A 14,594-nucleotide genomic window follows, 5' to 3' on the forward strand; every position below is an offset into this window, starting at 1 on the left:
TCTGGTGCAGAGCTCAGTGTCTCTCTAAGAAGAAGGGATGGGAGCATCAGTGCAGGGCTCATCACAAAGAAGTTCCAGAATTACTGTAGGGACATCCTCATCTGGACTGGTAATCCCAGATCCCTTTCTTGTGCATTATGGGAGATCCCCATTTTCCCACCTTGTTTTGGACCTCTTTTTTTAGGATGAGATGACTGGCAGACAATCCTGGATAGCCTTTCTCTTCAGGTGGGCAGACAGCCAGCCTTGCAGGTCAGTGAGCCCGCTGCAGCTCTTTGGCTTTTCACTCTCCTCCTACATTCAAATAAGTTGCTGCTTCTTCACCAACCCACACTTCTCAAATTACTCACGGGGAACTTAACTTATCAGTCTGAAGGTCTGGGAAATAACAGAGGCTACTCCCCCTGATTCAGCCTCAGTTGAAACTATTTGCCGTACTAATGGACAAAGTGCATCTTGTGTTTCTCATCAATACTATTCATTTCTGCTAATTTATTTGTCAGAGAGAGCTGACTGAAAAAGAGCAGAAAGGTCTAATTGTAGTCCTCTTTACTTTCTTCTTAGAGTCTGCTCAGATGTAGTTTTTCATTTCCATTGTTTGGGGTAATTAAAAAAGTATCAGTTATTGTATTAGAAAGACATCCCCTCAGAAATTCCCCTATAACCAGAATTCGTAAAATTGATTTGCAATGTCACTTTTGCAATATTGAGATATAAGTTTTGGCATTTTTTGAGGAGCAACAGTCTTTTCTGGTTCTTCAGGGTGTTTCTTTTTTGTCTTCTTTTTTCCCTAGTAGAGCTATCGGCAGTTGTAAATTTTGTCTTTGTTTTTCCTGGCATCTTTTTGGTTGACAGAGGAAAGTGAATGGGAACACAGCCAAAACTTAAAGAAGAGAGGCTGAGCCTTTAATTGAGGCATTTTCTTATGCCTAATTGTAGGAAATACATAAGAAGCTGAATTTTAGAGAGCCTTCATAGAAAGAGTAATTAAAAACAGAATTTTGACAATAGGCCCACTCAAGCATTTTTTGTCTTGCTTCTGTTATGAGAAGGCACTAAAGTAATAGCTGGACACCTTAACTCACTTTTTTTAGTCAGATGACATGAAAAGTACTCATAGTCCCTTCCAAAACAATCCTCTGAACACTGTTCTATATTTCCCACTGGGACAGAAGATGAAGTACTGGTAAGACTGAAGTTCTTGCTGGTATTACAGCTCCCTCTTTATCTAGGCAAGCAGTTTCTAATGAAATAAGAACCTAAATCAGCCTTCTCCTATACTTCTTTTGTCAAGAATAAACCATATTAATGAACAGGTAGCTTGGAAGAAATAGTTTCTTTATAAATACAGGAGAATTGTGACTGATACAAGTGACGTTAATTGCTATTAGAAGTAGAAATCTAGGTGTTTCAGTCTTAGTTTCAGTTGGGATGGAATTGTTTTTTTCAATATCTGGGACGATGCTATGTTTTGGTTCTAGGAGAAAAACAATGTAGATAACAGATATCGATGTTTATAGTTGCCACCAAGCGGTGTTGTACAGAGCAAAGGCCATCTGTAGCAAAGGGCCCAAGGAACTGGGAGGGAACAGAATTAGGACAGCTGACTTAAACTGACCAAAGGGATATTCCATGCCATATGGCATTGTAACTATGACATAGTCCTAACTATTATCATTTTCCTTCTCATTGTCACAGTAAATAGTGTTATCTCAACCTACAAGTTCTATGTTTTGTTTTTTTTTTTTCTGATACTCTTCCCCCTTCCACTGGGAAGGGGGAAAGTCAGAAAATGACAGTGGTGCTGAGCTGCCTGCTGGGTTAAGCCACCATGCTGGGTTAGGTGGCTCACCTGTCTGATGCGATCTTCTATCTCACACAGTCCCACATTTCAAGTACATTTATGAGATGGCTTAAGTTAAAAAATAATCTGTGTTCAAGCATTCCATTATCTGGAGAATATTTGGATACAGAAGTTTGCTGTGGTCACCTACAGGGACTTCCCACCACCACACGGCTTCTGAGATCTTAGTTTCAATTGCAATTACAAGCAGAAGTTCCAGAATAGCACAAGAAAGGATGTTCCCCAAATTGTTTCTAAAATCAGGAAGTAGAAGAAAGCTGCTAAGACCTCCAGAGCTAAAACAAACGCAAGCTCCATTCACAAGGTATGTATTCCTGTTGAGTGCTTTTGCCATTCAGACTTTTGGGCTTCCTCACTGTTAAGTAATTTCTAGACTTAAATATAATGTAATGGGACTATGTTTGGCTGTTCAGACAACCACAAACCCTCAGAATCAGCACACACTGCAGAAGCCTTCAGGTAGTTTGAACATGGAGTAGCTCCATAAAGACTTCAGCACCATCAGCATGGAGAAAGGCCAGAGTAGTCCCCTTAAATGGGCTCTGTGTGGCTCAGAACAGTTATGAGTGTGAATTATAAATGCATTATGCAAATCTGCCCTGGGTGTCTGTATTTTTCTTCCCAGTAAAAATTGTGACATTTTGGAGAGACACAAATGCAGCCTATTGCATATATGGTTGTTTGTATATTTAACTACTTTACACAGGAGACAAAGGTAATAATGCTCAGATGGCTCTATTTTAAGCCAGCCTCCATGAAATTCAGGTTTTCTTGTTTGAAAACACAGTTTCTCCTGGAACTGCTGCTGGATGTGCTTCAGGAACATGGCAGAAGAGAAGGAAGTGCTCCACAGACAGGGACTGTTCAATGGAAACCATGCTCAGTATATCAGAAATGCAGCCACTGGAAGGCTCTCAGCTAGTGATACCTCAAATTCCCTACTATATTTTGCAGTTAAGCTGCTCTCTGGCTGCCATTTTGTGAAGCCCCAGTGCTCTGCAAGCAAGTATGGCCCTTGCTGGAATAAACCTGCTAAACACCGCCCCAGTGGAACTTGAACTGCAGTGAGGATGACACATGTCTAACATGAACAAGCAAAGGGAGAATTCTGATCATGGGGATGAGCAGAAATTCAGCAAGTTACTCAAACAGCAAGAGTCACAAAGTTGCTTTTAGAGGAATAGCACAAGCCAGGCTGAGATGTTTTACTGGTGATGAACTGAAGAGCTCATTTAAAAGAAACCAGGCAATTGCAGCAAAATTTCATGCTTGCACAATAAGCCAGTAGGTACTGAGGCAAGATGCCAGCCAGCTACTGTTGATCATATGATGCTCCCAGTCACATGAGCCAGTGTTACAGAGAAAATCTCTCTGATGTGCCTTTCGGTCATGTTACTCAGCAAATTTGCTGCCATGGCTGTTGTGGCAGGTTATCTTCTCCATTTTGTAACACTTTGTATTTTCAGACCCCTTAGTAAGGTTAGAGAGAAAGGTAAAGGTGCCAAACTCTATGATGTGAACACTGGGTAAACTCTTACCTTTTTATACTCTGATTTAGATTGTTAGAAACATAAAGGTGGCTTTACCTGGTCAAACTGAAAGGTCTCATTTTTCCCTGCTTGCTTATTCAGTCTGGCACAAGGAAACAGACCCCTTTCCTACTTTATCAGCCTCCCACAGGCAAACAAAAAGTATAACACTTCAGAACCTGCCAATTCTTCTCAGGAGGTGGGTGTGAATAAATGTCACCAGCACCTGCTTTTTGAATGCATGGTGGGCTGGAAAGTCCCCTCACTGATACCACTATTAGGCAGCCTTCAGGGAAGGCCCTTGCTTACACGCAATTGCAGCTGGAGATCTATCTCTATCCTCATTCTTTTTTGTCTTTTTGCCTTCTGCTTGGTCAAACAGGAATAATAAAACCAATGGCTATCTGGGCCTGGAAAGGTTTCATACACACCATGCTGGGCAAAACAAGGGACAAGCCAGTAGCACGATGGGAGGCAGCCACTGTCACCCTTAGGGATTACACTCGAGGTAAACACATTGCCCAGTGTAAAATGTTTACTTCTTACAGCTGTCACTGAAAACAGAGGTCAGGGCTGAGTGGGCCACTATCTGCTTGCAGCTGCTGGGGTTCCCAGCTGGGATTGCTCTCAGGTGGGATCCAGGGATGAAAAGTAGGTAATAAAGGGTACAGATGAGAAGGAAAGGAAGGTCATCTGCCCTTCTTGCTTCAGTGACCAAGGGAGCACAGTCCATCTCATCCAAGTGGGCTGCAACATAGTTAATGCTTATCAACTATGACCGTGTGCTGAAGAACACAGGGAACCCACAGAGACCCAGAGGATTAACAGAAGTGAGCTTAGGAGAGTTGAGCATTGGATGCCACACACATCTGCCAAGATGGGTGTTTCCATGCTTTCTCCCAGGCCACTTGATGTGCTCTGCCTTTCAACCTGCAAGCCCAACATAGGACTTACCTATGGATGTGGCCTCTTTAAGGCAGCTGCACAGTCTCAAGACCAGATGAAGTGCTATGTACAGGCTCTCCCAAAGGAGGAGAAGTTCATGCCATGCACTCATCAACTTCCCTTAGCCCACTCCACCAGTTAGGAAGGTCCCAGGAGACACAGACAATTAGATCCAGCAGTATGGATGGAAGAGAAATGGTTGTGTTTTTTTCAAAGGGCTGCACAAGGAGAATGTCTTTATCATGAACTGAAAAAAGCTTTTTACTATAGAGAAGAGCAAGATGAAATCATCATTCCCTCCCACTTTACTTCTTCATCTGAAAGATAGGCTGACTCCAGTGTTCCTCTCGGATTGAAAGAAACATGCTACTCTCCATGTTGTACATGCTATTCTGAATATACCAAATGTGTATATTCAGGAACAGCAAACATGTCTGGTGTTGTATGAAACTCTCAACATCTAAGCCTTTGGTTTAAGCCCCTTTGCTGTCAAGGGAGAAAGAGACAGTTCTAGAAGCAGAAATCCACTGACATGCCATAGGTTCCTATCTTAGGAGATGTGCCTTGCTTTTTTTCAGGACAACAGAGAAAGTATAGTATACTAACTTGGATGTAGATGTGTCAACTTAGACAGAGGAAATACCCAATATGCATTTATGACCATTCACTTTTACACTGACATGCAAGGTCTCATTGGGTCCTTACGCCACCTCACTGTGCTAAAGGGAGAAACTGCATGTCCACACACAGTCTCAGACTTCTATTTTATCGACTTTGAGTAAAAGATGATACTAGTTTGTGCTTGTGTTTGAACAGCACCCTGAGCAATCAGAGTTCAGTATGTGTTCCTTCAGAAAACAGTTTTGCCATGCACAACATTGATTGTAATCATCATGTCCAAAAATGGAAGTATGTAAGTCTTATGCTTCTGTGAAATTGCAGGCTGGAGGGAAAAAACAGAGACATGTCATAGGTCAAAACACATAGGAGGGACAGCTAGTCTGTCTTCACAGCACTGATTGTTGCTGATTTCCACCACCTAAGACAGTGGGCTTCCATCCCCAAGACTCTGCTCCAATAAAATCACTCTTCAGTAGATGGTTGTCCTTAGAGGAGCAACCTAAGAAGGCAACCTGGAAGTGAGTCCCTGCTATTTCCCTCTGCAGATATGACACCACTTTCTGCCTGAATCCCATGCGGGCTCTTGGTGAGCTGTGGGTTGTGTGCAGCAAGACAGTTATGTAATTTGTTATAGTTATCTTTTTTGGATCCATCAGTTTCTTCGTTGACACTTTTTTGGTGAATGTTGGTGGTATTTCATAAAACTGTGCAGGGTCATATGGCATAACATTCATCTGCCATTTTATCTGGGCTATCTCAGCGTTGTGTCAGAATGTGGGAAGTGAAAGCAGAGGCACCACCTTGTATTTAGACAGTGACCATGTTATTTTCAAATTATCTTCTCTACTTTGTAAACAACTTGTGCAGCAAGTGAGCAACATCACAATAATAGGGTTTGCAGGTGAGGCAGGCAAAGAGATGTGCATGTGTAAGCAGCTGGAATGAGAAGGGCAGACGTGCAAGGGTGCATTTTCTGTGTACTCCACACTAGGTGGAAAGTGGTCACTCTTGGTCACAGGAAACCGTGAATTTGCTTTCAATTAGAAGCAACATATTTTCCAAGAAGCCGTCTTAGCACCAGTCAGCACCATTCCTCTTAGCAATCTATACCTTACGGAAGAGCTGTAAGAGCTGGACACACTGCATAACATCTAGAGAACCTGTAACATCTAGAGAGCTTGACAGGACTCATCAGTAAATGGGAGCTATATAAGATGGAGAGATTTAGAACTGAAAGAGGCTCCTGGGAAGACTTCTGGCTTCATGAACCTTTGTGTCAGACAAGCTTTTAGTCATTTTATGATTCACTGCTCTTATTGTGCTAAAGAAGGACAGACACACTGCCTTTCTTCCACCCCATCTCTTTTGTCCAATGCTGCCTGCATGATCCTGGTGGAAAGAACATTCTTTTGTCAGAAAGACCCAAGAGCAATGGACAGCACCTCTCTGGAAAGGTCTTTCAGTACCACTGGGATTGTGACCCTGGTCCCGGTCTCCAGCCTCCTTTTCTATGTTGTCAGGAAGATGACTCCTAAATCTCTGTTTCCCATTTGCTTCAGGGCACCTGAAGAGATTGAGGCTTCTCCTCTCTGTGGTGCACTGTGGGTGGAGGGATAAGAGTGTTCTCTAAGAGCACCTCATGCCTTCACTCAGCAGCAAGCTGAGGAGATGAAAGTAACTGTGGGTGTCAGAATTGAGCCTGGATGATGAATTTTTGCCTGATGGCAAAAATGTTTCCACTGTCAGAATCCTCATGGCACAGGATAGGGCAAGATGCTGCCATGTCAGATCCTGTTACCAACCTTTCACAGTTTCTAAGTCTTAGAATTTTTCAGAAGTGAATTCTATTCAGACCAGACAAAACTCCAGTCTTGCAACATATTTCCCAGGAAGCTGGAAGGGCAGATTGAAGAGCCACATTCCAACAGATGACAATGAGAAAATTAGGCTAGACAGAAACATAATGCCAGTCACACAACTATCCACTATTGGGCCAATTTCCTGTTTTTCATTGGAAACTAGTGAAATGAAAGTTAAATTCAGCGTGTGGATTTCAATTGCAACATCGTTCTCTGTGATGCACATTAATGGGTGTTAACTACATTAGGCCTCTAAGATAAACATCTCCACAAAGTGCAGAACTGACAAGACCTTCTTGTGAAATGTATTCCAGGAAATCAGTAGGGTAACAGTGTCTAGTGAGGAATCAATTTCCAGGAAAATAGTCGGAGTGGAAGGTCCATATGAGAAATTGAACAATATGGAGGGAAAACCTAATCACAGCAAACTGTGATATCTACATATCTCAATGCAGGGCTCAAAATGTGTTATAAAGCATCATGTGGGTAGCAGTGAGAAGTATTCAAAAGTCCTGAACTATAAAGGGTAATAATATTATTTGTATTTATCTTAAGCCCACTCCTTGTGCACTCATTTCAAATGAATAATGTGACAGAGATCTTACGAAAAAGAGCTGAGCAGTCATATAACAGGAGACTGTCAGAGTGCATGGAGATAGGGCAGCTAACATGGGTTTGCCCATGCAATTATAAAGCAGTTGCTTCCCATTTTGACTCAGCAATCAAAAAGACTTTCTTTCAAAGTAATTTCTCAAATATTTGCTAGAAGAAACCAAATGCATCTTTATTGCTTTGTTTTTCAGACACGTGCATCCTTTTACTTCTGGTTTTGTTGTTTGCAAGCTCAAGTTTGAAATGTGGGGCTCCTAAACCACTGACAAAGATAATTAAATATGTTAATAAATAATAATAAATAAATAAAGGAGAAGTGACAACCCAGCCCAAGCTAATTTCAAGAAGATGACATAACTGGACAATATTCACCACAAAGTCAGAGAAAACTCACTGTTTTGGAAAAAAAGAGCCCCAAAACAAGAGAAAAAAAATATTTTTCTCTACTAATAATTATTTGGCGTATTTGTCTACCTGACAATGTCACCCAAATGCCCTTGTCACAAGGCCTACCACTATGCACCAGCCAAGGCATTTAAACCCTTTATCATTGCAAGGGTCATGTCAAAACAAGTCATGGTGGCTTGCACTAACATGCTATCTCAAAAATAAGGATGCGTATTTGCATCTGAGAAATCAGCCAGCTTCTCAACCAGTACCTATGTCAGCTGCTGCTTCCCCATTGCATGGGCCCGGGGGCATTGTGTGCAACACTACAGGTGGAAGCTCTTCAATTAACTGGACATCTCCCTCCTCTTTGCTCTGTTGCAGCTGTTTGACAGGTGTCAGATATTCTCAGCACAGGGCTGCTGCTGTTGCTGGATTGGTTGAGCTGACATGAGCTGGGTCTTAAATGTTCCTGCGCTGTCACTTAGACAGGCTAACAAAGCATTTCCAATGCAACCAAATTTTATAAATGTCTTTGAGAGTATTTGGTAATTTTTACCTCCTCAGAAGCTGACTAGACGGTAAGAAAATAATGCAAAAATGTTAATATCACTATGTAGCTTCCATATGCTTAACAGCCAAGACACTGAGGCTTGTGAGACTCTCAAATGAAGGACTGTAAGACTCACATGTAACAAAAAACATGGATGATAATCATTCCCCCCCTAAAAACAAAAGCCTTCTTTTAAAAAGAGTTACAGTCAGAGGATGCATCAGAGGCTTATAAGCTACTTGAAGTTGGAGTGTATTTGTTGACATGCTCAGAGAAGTGTGAGTGTACTCTCACCCTCCCATGGGACAGCTGGTGAATGGGAATAGAGTTAGCAGGTAACAGTGTGGTGGGGTTCAGCGATGACTGGGAAGTTCATATTAGAAATTAACTATGACAAGTGCAATCAGATAATCAGTTAATATTTTCTCTATACTTTTTAACTCTTAGATATTTTAGGGGCAGATCCAAACACCTCCTGAATTCTGATAAGGCTTTAGCAGGATTTCTATTTTGTTCTTTGTATTATAGCACTACTTATTAAAGAAAATTGTACCTTCTCATTTTCCTGTGATCACACATACAACTTCTAATGTGCTAGGTTTGTGGAGAAGGAACGGCTTCTGCCTATGCATGAGATTATTAACATGGTAGAAGTCAATACAGGGTCGTGCCATGATAGTGACATAACAAAGATCATAGTGATCTAGTGCACTTCTGCTAAAGGAAACTATACTACAGGAAATATCTAATTGTGGCCCCACCATTGATTCAGAGCAGAGTCCAACTAGGGACAGAATGAAATCTCTTCATTCACAAGATCTTGATTGGTAGCAGATCATTGAATCACACTGACTTTTTAAAAAATAAGTCATTGACTAAAACTTGATTCAAGTACCATTTGAAGCACCTTGTCTTTGCATCCCAACTTTGCAGAATTCCTGCATAACATTTCTGTGGCTACTCAAATCAAAGCCTGAATGCTGCTCTTTGTCCATTTTCTTTCTGTGTCCCCAGAATTCGCATTCCAGGCAAGCACCTTTCCATTAAATCCACCCTTTTAATTGTCAGATGTTATCTAGTTTATGCTTTCACCATCTGTTTTCTGTACTAATAATTAGAAGACTTTGTCAAGTAGACTCTCTCAGGTACACTGAAAATAAAAAGGATCACAGCTGAAAAGCAGTGGCCAAGCACAGATTAGTTTTACCTCAGCCACGCTCAATTCATAGTATGGAAAAGCAAAATGAAGTGTTAGAGCTCACACTGTAAAATCCCACAAATGGGAAGATACTGTTTCCATCCCCTCTTTTCTTCTAAGCAACAGACATTTGGGTGGTACCTTGACTGCAGAAAGGAGTACCCCTCTATGTGTTCATAGTGAAAGTCAGTAGTTTCTAATGAAAATTCCCCATTTTGAGACAGATTTTTTTTACTAAAAAGGATAGAATCTTTAAAGACAGAAGGCTCTTATTGCTGTACTCTCATGACAGCACAATCTGACATCAAAATTTGAGATTTTTCCACATTTTTTGTTGTCATTTATCTCTGCTTAAAGTTTATTTTGAGCATTACCTACATCAAGATGGTGTCACTTTTTATCTGGGATGCACAGAGAACAAGGTTGCAGGAATCAGGATCTTTTGAGTTCTAGCTACATGAGTACACAAACAGCAGCACAAACCATGAGGGAAGGTATCTTTGGCGGGAAAATTCATTCTGCAAAGTCTCCAAATGTAGATAGCATGTGGTATCTTATGACTTGAGAAAGGAAGAACTAAGCAAAGCTGTGTTTTGGGGAAGTAACACTAGGTTCTGCTAAGCAGTAATAAAGAGCCTGTGCTTTCCAGACCACCTGTGGTGTGTTTAATGGAATGTGATTATGGGAAAGATTGAGGGCTTTGGAGAGTTGGATCAGGAACATGGACATGAGTCTGCAGAAAAGAAGACATCATTGGTTCCATCATTCCCAGAACAGCATGCTCAGGTTTTCAGATGAAGATTTAGTCACTGTGTTCAGGATCTGAATTACAAAGATGAGGATATTGAGCATGGAAGGAGATTAGATGGACAGCTCATTTTATCTCTAAAGGCCCATGCCAAGGTGTGCCCCTTTTATCAGCTAAGTGTCTGGAGGTTTGCCAGAATACCCTGCCCATGGCAAAGGGGTTGAAACTAGATGATCTTTGAGGTCCTTTTCAACCCAGGCTGTTCTACGATTCTATGAATAAACAAAACGTCTTGTATATTCAACATACAAAGAGGGCTGAGGATAAGAGGTAGCTGCTGATTTTTACAAATGTTGCATCTAATCATCTAAAAAATGCTATCAGGATAGTGCATGGCAGGATTATGTTTGGAGGTAGTCTTTGTTATCTGGATCCTAGCGACTGGTCAGGGAACATCCCCTTCCACAGAATGTGGTACTGTGGCACTGAGCCGGGGCTCAGGTTCTATCAAAGTATTCAATTCAGTTCATCACTTTGCAGAAAGCATAAATGAGTGCGGGCTGAAGAGGGTGAGCATTTGCTCCCAAGACAGAAATCTCTGCTTTATCCTTCTCACTAATAACATTTTTCTGTTCCTCTACTGTGGTCATTAACAAATAAAAATCAATGGGATTGAGGCCTATATATCACTTCAGAGCTTGAAATTCTCTTCTTCCATTTTCAACACACTGGGGTACCTGCAAGGTAAGCCCATTTTATATCCCCCAAATTACTTTTTTTTTAAACTGGGAGTAGAATACAATAACTCATGTGATAAGAACAATCATCTCTTTGGTCAAGGATTGATTTTCACTTGGCTTGCCTTTGAGAATTTTGGCTACGGTTTGGACAGTATTCTATGTAGATAAAAGTGATTTTAAATAAACCAAGAAAAATGATTATTTATTTATAAACCAAGAAAAATGATAGTTTACAGTTTAGTGTCTAGATTTTGAACTATACTGTACCAATTGAAAAAACTTTCATCGAGTTGAAAGTAATTTCCTACATTCTTACACTGAGGCAATTCTCTAAAAGGGAAATGACAGTCTGACACTGTTTATTTTATTTTATTATTTTTTTTCCCTTCCTTCTCTTTCTTCTTCTTTATTACTGCTTAGCAGAACCTAGTGTTACTTCCCCAAAACACAGCTTTGCTTAGTTCTTCCTTTCTCGAGTTGTAAGATACCACACGCTATCTACATTTGGAAGCTTTGCAGAATGAATTTTCCCGCCAAAGATGGTGGTTTGTGCTGCTGTTTGTGTACTCATGTAGCTAGAACTCAAAAGATCCTGATTCCTGCAACCTTGTTCTCTGTGAATCCCAGATAAAAAGTGACACCATCTTGATGTGGGTACACTGGTCACGATTAGCCTTCCAAGACTGTTAAATGGCTTTTTCTCAGTGGAAAAAAAAAAAAAAGGCTTTTTTTTTATATGTACCAGGCACTGATTTCCAAAGTGTTTGTAGGAAATTATTTGCCTAGAGGAAGAGTAGCTCTCTTACCTGTTCTGAATGAAATTAATCCAAAGATTAAAATTTACTGGAGATGCTAGAGGAGTATAAAATACCTGAAAAAAAATCACATAAGCCTTGTCTGTGAAACTAGGAGCCCAAGACTGAAAACATACAAAGAACTAAATCCAAATAAATCTGGTAACTGTTCTAATTGGTTGGGTAAAGATGTTGATGTAGGAAACTGAAAATCAGAGAATGAAGAATGTTGAGTGCAAGAAGTTAGACACTGTGTCTGAGAAGATGTAGCTTTGGGACAAGGATTTCTAAGGAGCTTCTCAACCCCACTGAGAATTAGAACCTTCCTGCTGCTGAGCCTCCTTAGGTGAGGTGCTGAGAGCCATGGGGCCCTTCCCAAGCAAATTTAGAAGGAAGTTGTTCCTCAAAGAGCATGCAGATGACCTGTGATATGTACCCCATCCTCCCAGTGTTTAAAAGCATTGCCTCTGCTGTGACTATGCAGGTATCCTCATCTCAGGTCTCACAACAACGTTCAGGCAGAGAGAGTTATCTACATGATCTAGATAGTATGGTTAGGTTATTTACTATACTGAATGGTTAAATCACTGTGGCATTGTCATATTTCCCCATGACAATAAGCTGCATGCTTTAATTAAGTGACCATTTGATCTGGATAGAAGGTTTCGCATCACATCTCACTGTGGTAAGTAGAACTTCACAAAGATCTTGAGGGACACAGGTAGTGCCCAGAATGTAACATATGAAAGTAACTTGTTGTCCTCACACTCAAAATGCTTCATTTAGTCAAAGATTTCCCAATGAGGTTAAAATCGAGGTCTTCTCTTTGCCATGTGGCCCACAGGAAATAGAAGAGGAAACAGCTACCAAAATCTTTACTGAGCTCATCTGTACGTACTACTTTTCACCCACAGAATGCAATTAACATTTTTAGCTAGACTGAAAAAAATGTAATAGGCCTTTCACTAAACTTTGTTTGTTTCATGAGTAAACTGTTTAAATGTCATGGTAACTACTTTTTCCTCGCTTGTGGCATTCTTTAGGATTTTCCTTTAGATCAATACAGAAATATTGCCTATATTGCTTATTCATGATAGTTTCATAGTTATGACAGGTTTACATTGCCCACACTCTCATACAAAGAAAACTCTGGGAATGCCTGGTTCTAGAAGTAAACATAAATGTTGCAGGGGAAAGAAACATCTATTGAACATAACACAGGCTTGCCAAATTCCTACCATATTTGGCTCTCTTAAAATAACAGTCAGGAATCAATTGCAGCAGTATGTAGCATTTCAGTGCCTGAGTTTATCAAATGTTTTAGCTGAGCTTAACACTGGAGATGACTAAGTTAGATCTATCATAATTTCAGGGTGTCATGTCTGAAAGTTGCATGCTGGATATCTATGTACATGGCCCTAAAAATAGCACTCATTACCCACCAAGTGGAAGATCACCTTAAAAATATAACAGCGTTTTGGTTTTTGTCATAGCTTATAGAATAATGAATGCTCATTTTTACTTTCTGAATATTATTCAGTGAAGTTACTCAAGGATGGGATCAGTTCATGCTGCTGCACAGTGTTGTAGCAATATGATGTTCGGCTTACAGAAATATTGTGGCAGTTGCTGGATCTTGCACCTTTTGGCTTAGGATCTTTATAACTGATGGTGCCTATAGGTAAGAAGATTCAATTTCTCTTAGGAAGAGTTACTCTTCAAGTACTTCTGGAACACCTATCTATTTCAACAATTGTTTAAATGAATAATATATCTGGTAAAATTCATAGCATTTCTTCTCAACTTCTCTTTAGACTGAAGATAGGTAAGGACTTCTTTTCACACCTGGGTAAGGGTTTTGCATACATATTGGCTGGTCCAGTAAAAGATGTATCCTCTGCTTACAAACTTTCTTGCTAGTACTAAATAAGGAAGTTGACAACTGTAAGACCACACGCAGTGATTGTTTTCAGAGAGTGAAAAATCCCAAACATATTAATCTGATAAATGGGTGAAAAGGTAAAGTTCAAACAAACCTTTAAAAGGAAATGATATGGGAGAAAAATATCTTCCACTGAATTCTCAGCCACCACTGAGCTGGCAAACAGACAAAGCTGCACACAATTACCTTTGCTATGTTCTCCTTGCCACCCTCTCTGTGTAGTGACTGGTGGTGCATTTGCAATTGCAGAGGCTGGGATCTGGCTTCCCTGCTTCCACATGGTTCTGCTGGTTAGTGCTGGTGCCTGAGGCCAGCTGGCTCTGTCCCAGGTTTGGTGCACTTCCATCCTTCCCATGTTCCTTCTGCAGGAGAGATTCAGTCCCCTTTGCCCAAAGGCCTCTTGGTGCCCTGTAGGAGCAGCAAGAGCTCATGCCAGATAAGCATTTGCTTTGTGAGATCCTCATAAGGTAGCCCTGCTTCAAAAACAGGATAGTGATACAAAATTGGAGTGTTTACAAAAAACAGCAACACGGCTGTTGCTAGTAGCAACAATATGGCAGTCATCAGCTAATATGGAGATGTTTGTCTTGAATTTATCACCAGCTAATATGGAGATGTTTGCTTCAAATTTATCGTCTTGATTTTGATGGGCCGCCAAAACTTCATGAAGAACATTTTATTTTGCTGTGAGTGGATGTGAATTCACAGGGACAGAGGGCACGACAGCAAATAGGTCTCCCAAGCGTGGGGCCAAATGTACTCAGGAGAGTTTGACTTCAGAAAGCAAAGTTACACATGGAAA

Source organism: Cyrtonyx montezumae, unplaced genomic scaffold, assembly GCF_038088225.1.
Source record: "Cyrtonyx montezumae isolate F1298 unplaced genomic scaffold, pur_monq_1.0 scaffold_0, whole genome shotgun sequence".
In the NCBI taxonomy this organism is placed as follows: Eukaryota; Metazoa; Chordata; class Aves; order Galliformes; family Odontophoridae; genus Cyrtonyx; species Cyrtonyx montezumae.